Raw genomic sequence first — 12932 nt, forward strand, 5'->3', positions numbered from 1 at the left:
TCTCACCTGACCCCTCTCTCTCCCTCGGCCAGACGCCATCGGCGAGGAGCGGCGAAGGCACCCCCTGTCACAGCCCACTATCCCAATGACGGGTTAACAGGGGTTATGACTTGGGGTGAACAATAAGAAATGGAAATGGACAATTACTTAACATTAAAGTATATGGAAAAGTCACTCATAGATAAAATGCTAGGATCATATATGATTATTTGGATACTTATAAAACATATACATAAATGAGAACTGATTAAGGTGGGTTACCCAATAACACGTGTCACAATTTCATAACATAAAGTTATCCTAATCAAAGTGTTTTGCAGCGAAAAACGTGTGAGATATACATATGAAGATGTATACTCAAGGTTACATTTCTTGAAATGTCAAAGGAACACCCGCTCAACATCATTCCATTCCATCAGCTGCTCAACCTGCACATTTAGAAATACATGCAGGGCTGAGTATAAAAATACTCAGTGGGCATAGCCGAAAATACAACATGCATACATATATAAATTGAACTGCCATAACAGTAACACACAGGGGTTTTCTTAAATGACCTGCGCTTACTAAAATATTTCTTTCATTTTCATAAAGTCGATCGGCCGATCATTTTCCTTCATATGATCCATATCTGTTCCTTTCTGTCACGCGCCGGGAAGGAGGCCTCCTTACCACGGACGCCAAGACCGGTCGCAAGCGACTCGCGGTCTCCATAAGTGTACACGTTAACCCTAGCTAGCGACCTTTGTCTAGCATAGGATCCCAATTGGATTTCCTTTAAAGTTGGCGAACCAACACAGATAGGATACATATAAAAACATAAACATTTTTGGCAGTCAATCATTTCATAAACATTTCATTTCATTTCATAACATTTCATTTTCATTTCATAAGAGTCATTTATCATTTGGGCATAATAATAAACTGAAATTAACAGTTAAAATCATCTCATGCATATATTCGTATAAGAGGCCTACGACACGCAGGGGATCTCTATATACGTATAGTAAAAGTAATGCCCACCTGGATAGGCAAAGCCTGAAGATTATAATCACATAAACTCGTCTTGGGAAAGCAGCGCTAATCCCCTTGGTTCATAAAGCCTACAAGAAATTTTATTCTTAATAGGTCTCGTGAAGCTAACTTAAAGTCTTAGTGGATGTACTAAACATACTTGATTCATCACGCCGGGTTTTCAAATTTAATAATAAAAATTGAAAGCTAATTCTTGAGCTAAGGACACCAACAATATCCTTACTCGATTTTCTTTTAATAATTGAATTTATAAATAAATCCAATTAAATCATAAAACTTTCTATTGCATAATGCAAATGCAATTTCATGTCATGCTTAAAACATATAATAAGTACTTACTTAAAATATGCACATAATAATAATATGATATTATTATGAAAACTAGTCTTTGAAAATAATTAATCAAACTCAAAGAAGTCTAATTAATTAAAATATGGACTGCCCAAAATAATTAAATGTAAGGGCCATCTTCAAAAAAAAAAATTCGCAGTCCACATAAATAAAACAAAGGCCCAATACTTGAATAAAACTAAACCCAAGCATGTAAATAAATAAATGACTACAGCCCAAGCCTCGGCCCAAAACTCAATTAAAATCGGCCCACTTCCTTAAAAAAAAAAACAGCCCATCTTTGGGCCCAACCCTAAATCCATCTTCATTTATCACACCCACACACACATCACACGCACACACACATCACACGCAGCAGCTGCGCTGCCCACACTCCCCTCCCTCTTCTTCCTTTCTCCGGCGACGGTAGGCGTCGCCGGACACGCCGCCGTCCCCGACGACCCTCTCCCTCTCCTCTGCTCTCCTATCTCCCTCAAACAGACGTCCATCACCTCCATATATCTCTCTTCACGTCGGAAGTCCGCCGCCGCGGAGACTCGCCGGGAAAACAACGGCGACACCCTCGGTTCTCCCTCTCTTTCGGACCTCCGGTGATTTCAGCAGCGATCAGCCGCTGCCCCACCTTCTATTTGTGCAGAATCCGACGGCCGCCGCAGCTGAAGCTAGCCACCGTCGATCCGCCCCTCTCCCTTGAATCTCCGGCCACCGCCCGTAGATCAGGCGACGCCACTTCTGACTCTCTCGACTCCGGCAGTAGCAGCTTTCGTAGCCACCACCACCGCCGTCGTCCTCCGCCGAACAGCCCCGCTGTCCAGCCGCTCACCACCATCTCAGCCCCGACCATCTCTCTCAAACCTTTTTCCCTCGCTCGTTCTTCTCTGTTAACGGAAACAGGACAGCAGACGCCCCGCCGTGGTGCGCCGCCGCCTTTGTTGCCGGAAAATAAACCCTAATTTCACTTCCTCTTTCTTTAATCTCTCATTTTCAAATAAAAACTGATATCTCTCCCCCTTTTTTTTTTTTCGACAGGTTGGAGTCAACGGCGGGTCTGCCGCCGCCACGCCATCACCGGCGAGCTTCCCGGGCCGCCGACTTCTGCCCTCGACACTCACACACATACACATGGGCTTAGCACAAAAATTTAACCACAATTAAAAGTAGGATTAGGGCAGATTTGTATTACTAAACTGTAAATTGTTTAATGACAATTTCTTATTAAAGCTTCTAGATCTGTAAATTATTATTCTTCCTTCAGTTATCTGTACAGTAATTTCAATTCAAGAACAACTCATAACGTATTCATAGTTATGTGAATTCTCGTGTGTGTTGGTGGTGCTCTGAACGTGTCTTGTATGGATCATAAAAAAAATAATAATAATGGAACATTGAAATATAGATTTTCAGTATAGGAAAAACCTTGAGATATGAGGGATGTATATTGTGAATTTGTTGTTTCTGCAGAATAAGTAATCACCAACACATTAGTAGTGGATGAGGTGAAACAGTTTGTGAAAGGAGGAACATTAAATCCTTACCCCCTTCTTGATCGAAAGCAGCGTGACTTGAGGAGAGAAAGGAAGTGATGATTGATCTATACTTTGAGGGTTATTTAGAGGAGTAGTTGGGTGGGAGTAGCTGAAAGTGGGAGGAAAGGTGGAGGAAGTAGGTGGGTGTGGAAGAGTAGGTGAAGGAAAGTAAAATAAAATAAAAAGTCTTCCGGGTTGTATTATGAAAACTGTAATAATTCTTCAGTGTTTGCTTAAATAAATAGCTCGTGTAGATACTAAATGCTCAATTTAAATAAATATGAAATGCATAAGAATTTAAATGACTGACATTTACAAAAAAAGATTTTGCAAATCGTTTGTTGGAATTAAAATAAATTCATTTTCTTTATATCCGGCGTGAATCATCTTACTTCTAAATTTCGAAAATAAATTCTAAATTTAACTCAGGGAAACGGGGTATTACATTCCTCCCTCCTTAAAAAAAATTCCGTCCTCGGAATTGCATATCTGGTATTCTATCTTGTTATACTAGTCATTCGTTTATTCATCTCTTTTGTGGCCCTTTCCATCCTGTGATGGTTCCACTACATGACGAGAACAATATTATTGCCTCGTAAAACTTGAATCTTGCGATCAAGTATTTGGAATGATTTCTCTTCACAACTTAGGTCCTGGCTAGGACTACTTTATCTTGCTTAATCACATGCTTTCTTAATTGCGAGATGCTATACGTATTGTATACATCCACAATGCTTGGTGGCAGAGCCAACTTATAGGCTACAAGGCCTAACTTATCTAGGATCTCAAAAGGTCCTATATAACGGGGTCGTAACTTGCCCTTCTTTCCGAAACGTATAACTCCCTTTGAGGGAGAGACTTTGAGGAAAACTCGATCCCCAACATTAAATTCTAATTCCGATCGGCGTTTATCGGCGTAAGACTTTTGTCTATCTTGAGTTTCTTTGTTTCTTTGCTTGATGTGGTCGACTTTCTCAATCATCTATTGGACCAGTTTAGGACCTAACAACATTCTTTCACCCACTTCATCTTAGTAAAGTGGTGAACTACCTTAATTGTTTCCTTCATCCTAAGTCACCTTCTCAGATTTGACTAGGGAATTCTAACATCAAACTTTTCTCATCATCTTGGTAACCTTCACTTAAATATTAATGGCACTCCTTCTGCCATGTAAACTCATTTTCTCATTTTCAAATGATTATTTAATGGGGTTTCTAAGTTTCCATTGTGGTGGCGTTCCAACTTTATTCTTGCTGTAGCTTCTGGCACTTTAGCCAAAGCATTCACTCTCTTAGCTTGAGCCTACTAGCCTTGGGGTTGGGTTATACCTTAAGTTTAGTTCTAGTGTTTTCCTTCCATTTCCTTTTTCTTTACCTCCATCTTGAGATGGTGTACATATCTTGTTTGTGCGTGAACTTTTTCCTTCTCCAATTGTTGTAGTGACTCGGTGGTGAGAATCTCGTTCATTGCTTGTTCCTTCATAATATCTCCTTAGTTTACTAGGGAAATTGAAAATCTCATGCCGCGATTCATTTACGAACTTCTTTACGCATTTCTCATTATTCATTTATAAATGACTTAAATAAGCATTTTAAACTCCATTAAAAAGGAATTGATTTAAAACATTTTAATCCTTTTAAAATCCATTCTCATAAAGTCTTAACTCATGCTCTATCTCATATTCTATCTCTTTATTCAACTCTATATAAACTCTCCACTCATCTCAAATCCTTAAGTTCAAGGATAGGTTTCAAGAAAAATCATGGTACTAAGTCTCGATTTATTTCTCATATAAGGCTCGTCCAATCTCATTCAACACATAGACAACACAATCACATAAGGCATATAAGAAAACACAATCAAACATTATCAAAACACGCTCTGTTTTTACACTGACTCAACTTCAAAATCTAACCTGTTCTTACTTCGACACCTCCTAGACTCGAGACTCATACCAAAAGAAAGGTCTTCGAGTCTATTTTCATATATAAAAAAAAAGTAGAGTCAAAAACTCCAAGTATTGTAGGAGACATGACTGTTTTACTACAGTCTACCATATTCGGCAGTTTTGAGCAATCGAAAACTTGGATTTTTTAAAAAAATAGTAAATATTGTCAAACTGGGCTCAAATTTTGTGGATATCTAGCTAACACAATAAGGTTAATACCATAAAATGTTGAAAAGCTAGATCACACAGGAAGCTACTGAAATGAATGACTCTTTCCCCTGCTCTCTGAAACTCTCGGTAGTAATGTGCAGTTTCGGTTTTGTATTTTATAAAAATAATAGACGAAGTCCAATTGACTTGAAATTTTACCAATGTTCTCAAGACTCATGTAGAGACTTGGTATTAAAATTTCAAAGCTTTTTTTTTGACATTGGAAAAACCGTCGATCACAGTAGGTCAGTAGGCCTACGAAATTCACCAAAATCTCATCTCAAACTCTTAAAATACTCAACTCAACATTCCTTCAAGGAAACTCATTAAAGCTCATTTTAAACACATATAACACTCACAAACATTCAAGCACAATATAATGCTCATCATACTCAAATCTTGACTCTCTTCTTACATCATAACCTCAAATCTCTAGTAAAACGTTTCAATGAACGCATCATTAAAATTCTCTTTTCATTTTCATGCACAAAATTACTCAATTATTCAAACATGATCTCATTCATCATATAAATCATTATACACATATAGATTCCCTTTTATCATGTACTAAACTCTAATGAAACTTCATGTATCATCATAAAACTCTTAATAAAACATGACAAACTTTCACATAATGGTCATAAAGCAATTAAACCTCATTTTATCAATCATCGACTTCTCAAAATATGAAAACTCAAAAACTCATATAAACTAAACTAAGTCAAAAATTTTCTTAGCCAACAAAAGACTTACTCAAACATAATTATACACTAATATCATGCTCAAATACATATATCTTAAGCCAAAATAACTTAAATAACACATAGGCAAAAAGTCCTAATTTTTATTAAACTAAACTCTTTTGAAAATATCACTAATCATGTATAACCTATTGATCAAATCATAGATCTAACATCCTAGGTTACCAATTAGCACAAATCAACATCATAAACCAAGATCACATATAGATACACATGTATGTCATCTTCTTCCTCAAACTAACACTTTTCATTTTTCACCTCTCAACCTCAAGCTTCAATCTCACCCATCATTAATCATCTAGATCATCTCATAAACTCAAATCCATCATCAATACATCAATTGATCCATAGGATCTCAACATCCCAATTTTAGGTAAACTAACCTAATAGAAAAATCTATATCTCATGGCTAATCATCAAGTATTCATATATATTAACTCAATAATCATCAATCATCATATAACTCAAGCCAATTCAAGAAAACAAACAACAAAATTTCGTAGGGTTTCAAGCCCCTAATTTTCGAAAATTTCATAGAAATAAGTTGGGTGATTTTCTTGCTCAATCATGATCATATACTCACATATAACATCATACAATCTAGATCTATAAAAATAAGAATCACTTACCCAAGATTAAACAAAGATCAAAGTTTTCCTTTCTCACTCTTCAAACCAAACCCCACGGTCCTCTTGAAATCTTCAAGAATTGAAAGGTGTTTATGTTGATTTGGTGGAGGAATTGATCTTGATGTGAACTTGGAAGCTTTGGTGATTCATCTATGGTGATCTTTTGGAGCAAAATCGGAAGAGAGGGAGAGAAATTGAGAGTGGCCGAATGGTGAAGAAAATGAAGTGAATTTGTCTTGCTTAGGAAGGATGATTAGAGACCAAACACTATTCACCATTTAATAGTTGTCCCCCCCTAAACCTATACACTAATCCCTTCCCTTCATCTTCATACCACACGTCCACTTCAAGTAAGGCTAAAGAAATTAATCACATGCTTATTAGATTAACATAATCATGTGTGTGTAAGGTTGTGTAGTCTAGAATAAATCATGTGTTAAGCTACATTAATAAAATCATAAAAGACTAATTACTAATTAATGCAATGCTATAACACAAAACTCTTGTGACCAATATTTAAAATAAATATGGCACTAATATTAGTGCACTCACTTAATTATAATATTCTTCATCATAGAAAAAAATAATTTGAAAATATTTTGTTTGGAAAAATTTTCATAAACCGACATTCTTTGATTTCTCGGTAAAAATAAACTGCACTTGCTTTGAAAACTTAATTAAAATTCCAAGTGCTAAAGTCATCAAATAAAAATCATAATAACTTGCTCACAATGACATATGTAACAAAACTCACATAATCAATCAGTCACGTAATTTCACATAATATCACGTCAAAGCAGTCGGCAAACACAGACAAACTAGACGTCTCTCCGACCGATTTTTTTTTTTTTTTTACTCTTTCTTTCTCGACTCTATTTCCAACTCATTATTCCTATTTTCTTAATAGGACAGTCAATCTCTCTGACATCTCAGTATTCTCAATAGTGTTAAGACACTATCTCACAACATAGGGAAAAGTACGGGGTGTTACATGTACTATCAAATTTAGATAAAATTCATGACTTCATGCATAATTTAAAATTCATGTGGCTCATATAAATACACTTAACTCACCAATTAAAACTTATGCACCACATTTATAAAAATTTTCCTTTAACTAAGCACATTAAAACACATATATAACGATAAAATCACATCAGATAAATCAAACCAGTTTTTATTATTAATGGATGCCGAACCCTAATTATTAATAATTAAGCCCTTAATCAGGAATTAAAAGTCGGGGTATGACATACTATCCTCCTTAAAAGAAATTTCGTCCGAAATTTGTACCACAGAAAATAATTCTGGGTACTTCTCCTTCATGCTAGAATCGAGTTCCCACATCGCCTTTTCTTGATCATGGTGCTTCCAAAGAACTATTACTAAGGGTATCGACTTATTCCTTAGTACTTTATCTTTCCGATCTAGAATAGATTCGGGTCTCTCCTCATATCAATTGGATTCCTAATTCCAATTTATATACATGAGATTTACTTGAGAATAAGTTCCCTCGTCCTTTTGCGGCGGTTCATTACTCCTACCTCATTCCTAGGGCTCATCTACGGAGTATCCTATTTTCCAAAGACCAAAATGGTCATCAACCCATTTCTTGTTACCTATCACATGCATAACACTTTCTTATGAATCTATCTTAAAACTATCATAGACCAATTAACTTAAGTCCTCGTATTCGAACACTATATTACGGTCTTAGTTTGAACTCTGAATTTCTATCATAATGAGTGGTCGATATCACTAATAGGACAAAGACTAATCTCAACTAATCACAATGAGACACAATTATATGAAGCCATAGTTTGGGTAGTATACTACATCGGTAGACTAACACTTCTTGGTCTTATCAAACAAGGGGATCTATTATGACAACTCACGAGTTGCAAGGCTCAAACTCAACACAACATCAAGACAAGGTGTTGTAGAAATTGTTCAAGAGAATCAAAAGATTGACCAGAGGGTATGAAATACTACTAGGTCGAACGAAATGACCTCGAGTAAGAACCCATCTGGCTTTTCAACCGAAAGTTGAAACACATGGGTTTTCAACCCAAAAGACGTCTACTGAGATTTGGATCATGTGGACTGGCCAGGTCCAACATCATCACCTCCCAGTCACACGGGAAACATCGTCCCGAACTTGGAGAGCCATGAACATACTATACATAACAAAGCATAAGTTCATCATGACAACTAAACTTATCTTAAGGTTCCTTATCCTATTGATCTCAAACCCCAAACCTCTCTTAAGACATATACACACAGACATACGTACACAGGCAAAACACACTATTCTTAAAATCTATCGTGTAGCAAAAGTCGATTCGATGTTCCGTCGCACTTGAACATTCGAACGTAGAGACTATGGTTCAACCTTTGATGCAACGTTTACCTTGAATTCGTCTCGTATTTTCATTCTGTGCTTTTCCTTTACCTCGTACATATCTTTTCATTCCTCTTTGTAGTTCAAAAGAACCATCATTTTCTTAAGGGAGCTGAGACGTTCTAAGTTCTCTTTCATTCTTCTAAATCATTACCTTAAGAATCTAGATTGTAGAGATATCCTACTAATCTAGTAGTCTATGTTCTTTTGAAATTGTGATCATGCATCTTATAGCAATCTATGTTCTCTGGGAAAACATATGTCACTTTTCTATCATTCATCTGATCATAACATTATAGACTGCGAAAATATGCCATGAAAGGCAAAACATTCAACATTTCATCATAACATGCTCTTCTCATAAACATATTCATGAAGCATTTTAGAACATTAACATCTTTAAAACGTTGAAACTGCAGTTACCTTCTTTCCTTGATTGAGCACGATGCAATGGAGTGTTGAGCGGTGCCATATGAACCCGTGTAAGTCTAAAGAATCAAACTAGACTCGACTCTTTAGAATAAGGTTTCTAGGGCCAGAGCGAACGAACCGCTCTGATACCACTCTGTCACAGCCCACTATCCCAATGACGGGTTAACAGGGGTTATGACTTGGGGTGAACAATAAGAAATGGAAATGGACAATTACTTAACATTAAAGTATATGGAAAAGTCACTCATAGATAAAATGCTAGGATCATATATGATTATTTGGATACTTATAAAACATATACATAAATGAGAACTGATTAAGGTGGGTTACCCAATAACACGTGTCACAATTTCATAACATAAAGTTATCCTAATCAAAGTGTTTTGCAGCGAAAAACGTGTGAGATATACATATGAAGATGTATACTCAAGGTTACATTTCTTGAAATGTCAAAGGAACACCCGCTCAACATCATTCCATTCCATCAGCTGCTCAACCTGCACATTTAGAAATACATGCATGGCTGAGTATAAAAATACTCAGTGGGCATAGCCGAAAATACAACATGCATACATATATAAATTGAACTGCCATAAGAGTAACACACAGGGGTTTTCTTAAATGACCTGCGCTTACTAAAATATTTCTTTCATTTTCATAAAGTCGATCGGCCGATCATTTTCCTTCATATGATCCATATCTGTTCCTTTCTGTCACGCGCCGGGAAGGAGGCCTCCTTACCACGGACGCCAAGACCGGTCGCAAGTGACTCGCGGTCTCCATAAGTGTACACGTTAACCCTAGCTAGCGACCTTTGTCTAGCATAGGATCCCAATTGGATTTCCTTTAAAGTTGGCGAACCAACACAGATAGGATACATATAAAAACATAAACATTTTTGGCAGTCAATCATTTCATAAACATTTCATTTCATTTCATTTTCATTTCATAAGAGTCATTTATCATTTGGGCATAATAATAAACTGAAATTAACAGTTAAAATCATCTCATGCATATATTCGTATAAGAGGCCTACGACACGCAGGGGATCTCTATATACGTATAGTAAAAGTAATGCCCACCTGGATAGGCAAAGCCTGAAGATTATAATCACATAAACTCGTCTTGGGAAAGCAGCGCTAATCCCCTTGGTTCATAAAGCCTACAAGAAATTTTATTCTTAATAGGTCTCGTGAAGCTAACTTAAAGTCTTAGTGGATGTACTAAACATACTTGATTCATCACGCCGGGTTTTCAAATTTAATAATAAAAATTGAAAGCTAATTCTTGAGCTAAGGACACCAACAATATCCTTACTCGATTTTCTTTTAATAATTGAATTTATAAATAAATCCAATTAAATCATAAAACTTTCTATTGCATAATGCAAATGCAATTTCATGTCATGCTTAAAACATATAATAAGTACTTACTTAAAATATGCACATAATAATAATATGATATTATTATGAAAACTAGTCTTTGAAAATAATTAATCAAATTCAAAGAAGTCTAATTAATTAAAATATGGACTGCCCAAAATAATTAAATGTAAGGGCCATCTTCAAAAAAATTCGCAGTCCACATAAATAAAACAAAGGCCCAATACTTGAATAAAACTAAACCCAAGCATGTAAATAAATAAATGACTACAGCCCAAGCCTCGGCCCAAAACTCAATTAAAATCGGCCCACTTCCTTAAAAAAAAAAAACAGCCCATCTTTGGGCCCAACCCTAAATCCATCTTCATTTATCACACCCACACACACATCACACGCATACACACATCACACGCAGCAGCTGCGCTGCCCACACTCCCCTCCCTCTTCTTCCTTTCTCCGGCGACGGTAGGCGTCGCCGGACACGCCGCCGTCCCCGACGACCCTCTCCCTCTCCTCTGCTCTCCTATCTCCCTCAAACAGACGTCCATCACCTCCATATATCTCTCTTCACGTCGGAAGTCCGCCGCCGCGGAGACTCGCCGGGAAAACAACGGCGACACCCTCGGTTCTCCCTCTCTTTCGGACCTCCGGTGATTTCAGCAGCGATCAGCCGCTGCCCCACCTTCTATTTGTGCAGAATTCGACGGCCGCCGCAGCTGAAGCTAGCCACCGTCGATCCGCCCCTCTCCCTTGAATCTCCGGCCACCGCCCGTAGATCAGGCGACGCCACTTCTGACTCTCTCGACTCCGGCAGTAGCAGCTTTCGTAGCCACCACCACCGCCGTCGTCCTCCGCCGAACAGCCCCGCTGTCCAGCCGCTCACCACCATCTCAGCCCCGACCATCTCTCTCAAACCTTTTTCCCTCGCTCGTTCTTCTCTGTTAACGGAAACAGGACAGCAGACGCCCCGCCGTGGTGCGCCGCCGCCTTTGTTGCCGGAAAATAAACCCTAATTTCACTTCCTCTTTCTTTAATCTCTCATTTTCAAATAAAAACTGATATCTCTCCCCCTTTTTTTTTTTTTTCGACAGGTTGGAGTCAACGGCGGGTCTGCCGCCGCCACGCCATCACCGGCGAGCTTCCCGGGCCGCCGACTTCTGCCCTCGACACTCACACACATACACATGGGCTTAGCACAAAAATTTAACCACAATTAAAAGTAGGATTAGGGCAGATTTGTATTACTAAACTGTAAATTGTTTAATGACAATTTCTTATTAAAGCTTCTAGATCTGTAAATTATTATTCTTCCTTCAGTTATCTGTACAGTAATTTCAATTCAAGAACAACTCATAACGTATTCATAGTTATGTGAATTCTCGTGTGTGTTGGTGGTGCTCTGAACGTGTCTTGTATGGATCATAAAAAAAATAATAATAATGGAACATTGAAATATAGATTTTCAGTATAGGAAAAACCTTGAGATATGAGGGATGTATATTGTGAATTTGTTGTTTCTGCAGAATAAGTAATCACCAACACATTAGTAGTGGATGAGGTGAAACAGTTTGTGAAAGGAGGAACATTAAATCCTTACCCCCTTCTTGATCGAAAGCAGCGTGACTTGAGGAGAGAAAGGAAGTGATGATTGATCTATACTTTGAGGGTTATTTAGAGGAGTAGTTGGGTGGGAGTAGCTGAAAGTGGGAGGAAAGGTGGAGGAAGTAGGTGGGTGTGGAAGAGTAGGTGAAGGAAAGTAAAATAAAATAAAAAGTCTTCCGGGTTGTATTATGAAAACTGTAATAATTCTTCAGTGTTTGCTTAAATAAATAGCTCGTGTAGATACTAAATGCTCAATTTAAATAAATATGAAATGCATAAGAATTTAAATGACTGACATTTACAAAAAAAGATTTTGCAAATCGTTTGTTGGAATTAAAATAAATTCATTTTCTTTATATCCGGCGTGAATCATCTTACTTCTAAATTTCGAAAATAAATTCTAAATTTAACTCAGGGAAACGGGGTATTACACCCCCTCTCTCCTCTGCTCCGGCGAGCAGCCAGCCGGCCTCACCTCTCCCGACTTCCCTCTCTCTCGTGTCTCACACACAAACCTAACACATACACCAACACCTGAGAACTCACACACACAACGCACCACCTTAGGTCGCTGCCTCCCTCTGAAATCCGGCGAAGACACAACCACCGGCCATGTCTCCGCTCCTAGATCCCCAACCAGAGGCCACCCCTTCGA

At 37.7% G+C, this 12932-nt stretch overlaps 4 long non-coding RNA genes across 6 annotated transcripts; 2 read left to right on the top strand and 2 right to left on the bottom strand.

Moving 5' to 3' along the window:
- Nucleotides 1-178: 178 nt before the first annotated feature.
- On the bottom strand, nt 179-3205 carry LOC131018862 (uncharacterized). Of its 2 annotated transcripts, XR_009100096.1 has the most exons (4): nt 2922-3205; nt 2803-2841; nt 1024-1103; nt 179-428 (listed from the first exon to the last, which is right to left on the bottom strand). It is a non-coding gene; the product is annotated as an uncharacterized LOC131018862 (long non-coding RNA). The 2 variants fall into 2 exon arrangements; XR_009100097.1 differs by having other exon boundaries at nt 2803-3205.
- Nucleotides 1518-2623, top strand: LOC131018858 (uncharacterized). Its single transcript, XR_009100095.1, has 2 exons — nt 1518-2301; nt 2416-2623. It is a non-coding gene; the product is annotated as an uncharacterized LOC131018858 (long non-coding RNA).
- Nucleotides 3206-9540: 6335 nt separating the features above from the next.
- LOC131018875 (uncharacterized) lies at nt 9541-12556 on the bottom strand. Of its 2 annotated transcripts, XR_009100099.1 has the most exons (4): nt 12273-12556; nt 12154-12192; nt 10376-10455; nt 9541-9790 (listed from the first exon to the last, which is right to left on the bottom strand). It is a non-coding gene; the product is annotated as an uncharacterized LOC131018875 (long non-coding RNA). The 2 variants fall into 2 exon arrangements; XR_009100100.1 differs by having other exon boundaries at nt 12154-12556.
- On the top strand, nt 10867-12041 carry LOC131018870 (uncharacterized). Its single transcript, XR_009100098.1, has 2 exons — nt 10867-11650; nt 11767-12041. It is a non-coding gene; the product is annotated as an uncharacterized LOC131018870 (long non-coding RNA).
- Nucleotides 12557-12932: the final 376 nt, after the last annotated feature.

This window comes from Salvia miltiorrhiza, chromosome 1 (genome assembly GCF_028751815.1).
Source record: "Salvia miltiorrhiza cultivar Shanhuang (shh) chromosome 1, IMPLAD_Smil_shh, whole genome shotgun sequence".
Taxonomy (NCBI): Eukaryota; Viridiplantae; Streptophyta; class Magnoliopsida; order Lamiales; family Lamiaceae; genus Salvia; species Salvia miltiorrhiza.